The following is a 7,782-nucleotide window of genomic DNA, read 5'->3' as shown; positions in this document are numbered from 1 at the left end:
TTTTTCATACTTTTACATTAAATGAAATATGAGAGCTAACAATCTCCCCCTAAGTATGAAAAAGAAAAAAAATGACAATTTAAAGCAATAAATGACTTAATTGAAAAAATTACAAGAGGAGATAAAAAATTCAACCTCTGAAAAGAATTACATAAGGAAAGAATTACAAAAATTGTGTTTCATAGGCCAAAACTATTACAGAAGTTTATCCAACCACAGAGTCTGGATAGTCGTCTACGGCATATAGCATGTCAGTCTTGATGGTTATGTAAACATTGAAGATCTATTCTTTGAAGTTGACTTGTACTTTGATAGCTTTCAAAATGCCAGACACTTCACCCTTCCTAAGATGCCCTTTGTTCACCTCTGCCACTGCTTTGTTGAATACCCATTCAAGGGTCTCTATGGAGTATTTGTTTGCTTCTGTCGGAATGAAGAACCTTAGGATGTTATCCTTATCCAAGAACACAAACCCAAAAACAAGGTTGTGAACAATGGAGTTTGGATGACACCTAAGTATCCATCCTGGCCTGTTGTTTGGAAGGGTGATCTTAAGATCTGACTGGGCTAACCTCATTGCTATCTCGAAGTCCTTCTGGCTGTAGTACTTCACTTGTGCACACATGACCTCGATAAGCCTTCTAAGTGACAGAGCATAGCTTGACCTCCTCTCCATGTATTTGTTAAGTATTTTGTGCAAGAAGATCAAATCAAATACACAAAGGTTGTGGAGGTCAGCATCTGTGAACGTGTACAGGTTGCCGTCATCCCTATTCACAACGTATTGAGCATAGAGCACCTTCCTTTTTAGCAGGGTCCTTGGAGAAATTGTTTCAAGTGACACAATGACATGCTCTGAGAAGACTTGCTTACGTGGCCTGGTGAGCTTAGATAACTGGAACTTGGCATCGGCAGAAGGAATACCTGTGAGCTCTGGATCATAGGGGGGCTCTGTGTCCACTGCAGAGTATCTCCACATCAGAATCTCTTCCACAGTAGTAACAGGCTCTGTGCGTACTTGTTGCATGGGAATCTTGCTCATTGATTCGAATATCTCAGAAACCCTTCCTACTGTGGCGGACTTTGGCACTTTGGCTTCCTCTTCTTCAAGTATTGGCCTCTGGGTTGACCCCTCTGCAAGGATAGGTTTGACGGTTCCTTACAGAGCATCGAACGTACCCGTGGACGTTTCTCCTTGGACTTGTGGGAATTTTGATGAAGTGCCTTCTCCTGCTCTGGGAATGGGGCCTCTGCCCTTTTTTGCTTGAGCCTCTGCCAGAGACACCTTTAAAGCTTGAATGAGCGTTGGGTCGCTGTACTCCTCTTCATTTATTTGTTGTGGAGTATTTGAGCTTGACGACCCCTTCTGTGGTGTCTCCTCCACAGCTTTGCCTTTGCCTTTGCCTTTAGGCTCTGGTGCCTTTTCTTTGCCTTTTGAGAACAAGGCAGCTGCAGAGTCCACTATCTTGACGCCTTTGGCAGAAGGCTTCTTTGGCTCATCTTTCTTCTCAGCCTTCTTCTCCCCCTTATGACGATCATGGTCATCATCTCCTTGATCGTCATGGTGTTTGGTGGCTTCTGCTTTGCATGTTTCCAGGGGAGCCTTCTCCAATCTCTTCAGAATCTTGGTGGCCGCCTTCTTCATTTTCTTAATTACCTCTTCTGTGAGCACAGAGGTGTGGCTTATGTCTATCTCTGTCGACCACTTCAACTTGGAGACGCTTCGATAGATTTCGCTTCTAAGGAGGTCTCCCTCTTTCACGAGCTGGGAAGTGCAGTCTCTGATCACCGTGTTGGAGGCTCGGGCCTGTTTAAGAAGTTGGTCTGTATGTTTGCACACCATATCCCCTAAGGCTTCGACCATGGCATCTAGCTCTCTGCGAGTTRCTAGATGATTGATGTTGGCCCTTGAGGATTTGGTGTCGATGCCGTAGGTGACCGCAGAGGAGAACATGTTCTTGATCTCGTCCTTGAACTTGGAGTAATCTGTGTAGCCCGTAGAGATGAAGTCAGCAGCGAACTGGGCGGCCATCTCTGATAGTTTTGTCTTCAACGTCTTGATTGAAGAAGGATTGAGGGTCAGAGCATTGAATGCCTCTGCAAGATCATCCTTCTGTAGGACAGAGCTCTGAAGGGTTGNCCAGAGGATCAATTTCCAGAACCTCTGTGAGAGACGACAGAGGTTCTGTCATTCTTGACTTGTACGCTTTTGATAACAGAGGACCATTTTCCAGAACCTCTGTGAGAGACAACAGAGGTTCTGTCAATCTTGACTTGTACGAATGAACATCTTCTGTTGTTGGTCCTCTGTGGTCTTCTGTGGAAAGAACCGTTCTGTCAACACTTGCAGTAATACTTTTTCATACTTTTACATTAAATGAAATATGAGAGCTAACAGAATAGCAGATATAATCCTTGGTGTAAAGATTCAAAGAAATCCACATGGCTACATTCTTAGCCAATCTCACTATATTGAGATGGTGCTTTGAAAGTTTGGTCATTATAATGACAAATCGGTTGTCACTCTGTTTGATCTTTCATGCCAATTAAAGAAGAATCTCGGAGATAGTGTGGCTCAGTTGGAATATACTCAAGTTCTTGGAAGCTTGATGTATATCATGAAATGCACACGACCGGATATAGCATATAATGCTTGTAGACTTAGTCGGTACTCACATAACCCAGGAAAAGACCATTGGTATGCACTAGTAAGGGTGCTTCGATACTTGAAATACACAATGAGTTATGGGTTACACTATACGAAATATCCTCCCGTTATAGAAGGGTATTGTGATGCTAACTAGATTTCCAACCATTCCAAAAGTAAATCCACAAGTGGATATGTGTTCACACTTGGTGGTGCAACGGTATCATGGAAATCGTCTAAACAAACCGTGAATACCATATTAACTATGGAAGCCGAATTTGTTGCTTTAGACAAAGCCGCTGAAGAAACCGAATGGCTTAAAAGCTTCTTTGAAGGTATTCCGCTGTGGCCTAAACCGGTGACTGCAATTAGTATACATTGTGATAGTATGGCCACTCTCACTAGAGCGAAGAATCAGATATACAATGGAAAGTCACGACACATACGAAGGTGTTACAACACGATAAAGGACTTGCTAAAAAATGGAACCATTTCCATTGACTACGTAAAGTCAAAGGAGAATATTGTCGATCCTTGGACAAAAGGCCTAAGTAGAGAGCAAGTATCCTACACATCGAGGGGAATGGGCTTAAAGCCAACACAATGAGTACTCCTCGGCGGCAACCTAACCTAGCAGAATTAGAGATCCCATGGTCTAGGTTCAATAGGAAAACAAGTTGGGGACAACTCAAGTGATAATCAAACAAAGGTATGCCTATTCCTATGATGTTTCCTTTGTATTTTCCGTTGATGAAATAGGGTTGAATATTATATTCTTAATAATGCTGATAGCTATTTTAGTAGAATACTACGAAATATTCTAGATCGGCATTACCTATGTGAGACTGATGTGGGGTCGCATCTGTTGGGTTCAAGAATGTGCTTAATTGTTGTATTCAAGTTCTCCCATTTTAAAATTTCTTTGTAATAGTTAGTCTTGTTATTTTCCTAGTATAAATAGTCTTTAGATTGTTAATTGTACTTAGTTCAGTTCAATTCAGATTAGTTGTTATTAATCATTTGTAGAAATTCTCTCAAGAAATACAATATTCAACTTTGGTGAAAATCTCTCTCTACTCATCTTGATTGTGTTCTTGGAAGATTAATCTGATTTGTATGATTTTGGGATTATCAATTGGTATCAAAGTTCAGATTGCAGCAATTTGATAGGAGGATTACAAATTTTCGAGGAATTTTGCACGGATTTGGTGGATTTTAAGAACTGTTCTTGAGTGTTCATTGCCTGTTCTTGAGGGTTCTTGATTGGAATACACATTTTCTGCTCTAATCTCATCAATTCTTAGTGTTAATTGTTAAAATTTGCACTACTAGATTCACGTTTTCAATCTGAACTTCTTTGATTCACATCATTTTGGATTTTTAATCAAGTTTTTAATCGATTTTGAGTGATTTTTGAGTTTACAAAAAAAGTTTCTGTTCTTCAAAAACTCATATTTTTTCATGTTTTGATCCAAATTTTTGGTGAAAAATTGTTAAAATTGTGTTTGTACTTTAATTTTTAATCGTATAACTCTTTGATCGATTTAGGTTAAACCGGGTATAGTTGTGTGCGATTTAAGACTTGTGATTTTATGTGAATTTGATTATGCGATTTAGTGATAAACTGGGTAACACTTGAGCGATATAGTGTTAAACCGTCTGAAGTTGTGTCCGATTAAGTGATAATTCGATCATAACTGTGTGCGACTTAATAAGCGATTTAGTACCGTTTGATTTATTGTGCGATTTAAATCTTGATCGTAATTGACTTTGACCATAAGTGTGCGGATTGTTGATTTTGACTATTTGAGCGGATTTTGACTTTCATTGTTAAGCGGATTGAATTCTTTGACTTTTTGTTCGGATTGAATTGTTTGACTTTTATTGAGCGGATTGAATTGTTTGACTTTGTAATTGAGCGGATTTGATCGTATATTGAATTGTTGACTTGTTTGACTTGACTTGTTGACTTTATACGTCCGTATTGAGATTTCTTAAGTGTTGAAATTTTGTCTAAGTGTTTGAATTCACCGGATTTCTCATCCGGATATATTGTGTTTGTGCGAGCTTTTTTGTCTTTGTTGTCCGGATATCTAATCCGGATAACCTGTGTTGATTAGAATATTGACAATCTTTTTGTCTGGATATCTAATCCGGATTAAGCTTGTTCGGACTTCTAATCCGGATAAGTGTTTGTGCTTAAATTTTCTAAGTCTTGAATGTGTGTGCAAATTCCTGTGTGCGATTTATTGAAATATTTTTGAATATTAATCCTTTAAATCAAATTTTGAACTGCAGAAGATCCGATATCATATTAATAAGATAATATGAGTTCAAGAGAAGCAATGGCTATTGGTACTGATACCAAGCCACTAGTTTTATTCAGAGGAGATTACAACCAGTGGAGAGACAGATTTCTAAACTTTATTGAAAGAATGAAAGAAGGTGAGTTGATCATGGAATATCTGATGGAAGGACCTGCAGTATTCTGGAGAGAAACACCTGCCATCCCTGATGAAGGCAGACCTGCTCAAAGAATAATAAAAGAAAGTTCCAGATACGCTGCTGAAGAAAAGGAGAGAGCACATGCTGATGTGTTGTGCAAGTCATATATGATGCAAGCACTGACCAATGACATTTATACAAGCATTGACAGTCACAAAGCTTCGGGTCACAACATGTGGATGCAGATAGAGAAGATGATGACGGGTTCGAAGGTGGGAACTTAGTTAAAAATCACAAACTACATTTCAGCTTATGAAGAGTTTAAGGCTAAAGAAGGAGAGAGTCTTGATGATGTATATGATAGGCTTACCAGACTGGTGAATGAGCTTACCAAGAATGGCATCTCTAAAACTGTCATTGAGATAAAGGTTAAATTCCTTAGCAATTTACAACCTGAGTGGAAGCCTTATGCTAATTATATCAGATTTAATAAATCTTTATCTGATATCGATATACACGAGGTTTATGAAACTCTGAAACATAACGAGGAAGAAGTTTTAGAGGTCCGAGATTCAAAGAAGAAAAAGGAAAAGGAAGTTTCTGATCCTTTAGCCTTTGTATATGAGAAGAAGAGTAAAAGCAGATCTGGGAAGCAAGTGAAAGAAATCAGCGAGTCAAGTGAATCGTCAAGTGAAGGAAGTGACAACTCAGACTCAGACTCAGAGATGAATGAACTCAAACATGCCATGGCGATGCTGACTAAAGCATTTCAAAAGAAGTTTTAGAAGAAACCGCACTCCAATAATCAAAGATTCTCTTCGGGTTCAAAATACGAATTTAAAGATAAATTCGATGAAAAGAAGAAATATGACGAGAAGAGATACAAAAAGAAATATGAAAAGAAACCTGAAGAGAAGAAAAAGTTCATTAAAGGAGTTGCAGATGATAATACCAAATGCTACAACTGTGGCAAATTGGGTCATTTTGCGGTAAATTGCAGAAAGCCGATAACAAGAAATACCGACTACTATAAGAACCAATTTCTTCTATCTAAACAAAGAGATGCTGGAAAGGCGTTAATGGCTGAGGATGACCATTGGTTAAACTTAACCGATGAGGAGGAAGAGTCAGAAGTTGTGGCTCACATCTGTTTAATGGCTAAGACTGAAATTGATTCTTCAGATGAAGGAGATGAGGAGAATGCTGAGATGGATGAAGAGGTATTGGAAAACTCATGCATTAATCAGATGCAAAAGATGATGCTTAAACTCCAAGTTTTTCAGCAACAATTAAAATCAGAAAAATTGCATTCAAATAATTTTCAAAAAGAATTAGAAACGCAAAAATGAAAAATATATAAAACTCTTTGATGAGAATGCTGGAAATTTGGATTGGGAAAAATCTTTATTATCTGAATCAAAAACATTTAATGAAAAATCCAACATCTTAAAAACCGAATTATCTGATTCAAAGGACCGATATAAATCGTTAGAGTTAGTGAATGAAGACTTAATTGTTAAAATTAATAAGCTTGAATTACAAGTTATTGATTTAAATGAAAAACTGAAAGCCAAGGAGGAGAAGTTATATAAGAGATGGCAGACTGATCAAACGATTTTTCTTAACAAACCCTCTGAGACAAGATTCTTTAACCCTCGGGAAGGGTTGGGGTACGAAAATCCGAAATTTTTAGGAAAATCTTTATACTATACCCCAACTTTATATAAATTTGAATATCTTGATTGCGGACCCGAGTTTCAAATTAAATTTACACAATTTTCTGATGAAGTAGAACAACAAGAAGATTTTAACTGAAAAAAAAGAAAAAATGAAAGTTCCGTTTGACTATAAAAATTTAAATGATAGCTACAAAATACAAGTCTCTGCACTTTCAACTAATTATTTTCACAGTTATTCAAAAGTAGAGCTTGAATCTAAACCTGCTGAACCAAAACTCTATACTCCAACATTAATCTTGAAAAACAAGTGGTTCAATTAGAAAAGATTTTAAATGAAGAAGACTTTCATTCAATAAACAAAAGCAAGAATTTCTAAATAAAATTGAAATTTTGGAAAATTCTAAAGTTAAAACGGAACGAGTTGAGTCTGAATATTTTTCGTGTGCTAAATCTTCAAGTGACACTTCGGATTCAGAAGAATTAAATATTTTAAATGATGAAATCAATTTTTTAGATATCTTGAACTCAGAGACTAGTTTAGACAATGAGATTGATAAGTTTTAACTTTTCAATGAAACTTCCCAGTCACGAAGATTTTATTGTAAAAAATGAAATGACTGAGAATTCCGACATAGCTTCAGATTTGAAAATAATTTCAATAGAAAACCTGTTTCCGAGAATTGGTATTATAAAAAGAATAAATCTAAAAAGAATTCGAGAAAACAGAAGAAGTTTGCTGATAAGAAAATTAAACATAAAGTTCATTGTTCATTTAAAGCTGATGATTTTATTTTTCCTATTTCAGATAAATCGTTGAAGTTTAAGAAGGTGTAGAGAGTAAAAGAAGAAGATAAATCTTCAAATCAACAGAAGAAGAATAGTTTTGCTGATTCTGTATTAAATAATTCAACATTGAATAATCTTGTACAAAGATATTCAGTAGATGAATTGTTTCATATCCGTGTAGATTGAATGAGTTGCTTATGTCTTTTACTTCTTTTAAACCTTATC

The sequence above is a fragment of the Cynara cardunculus genome (genome assembly GCF_001531365.2).
Source record: "Cynara cardunculus var. scolymus isolate 2C chromosome LG 17, CcrdV1, whole genome shotgun sequence".
Classification (NCBI taxonomy): Eukaryota; Viridiplantae; Streptophyta; class Magnoliopsida; order Asterales; family Asteraceae; genus Cynara; species Cynara cardunculus.
This window is presented reverse-complemented; position numbering follows the sequence as displayed.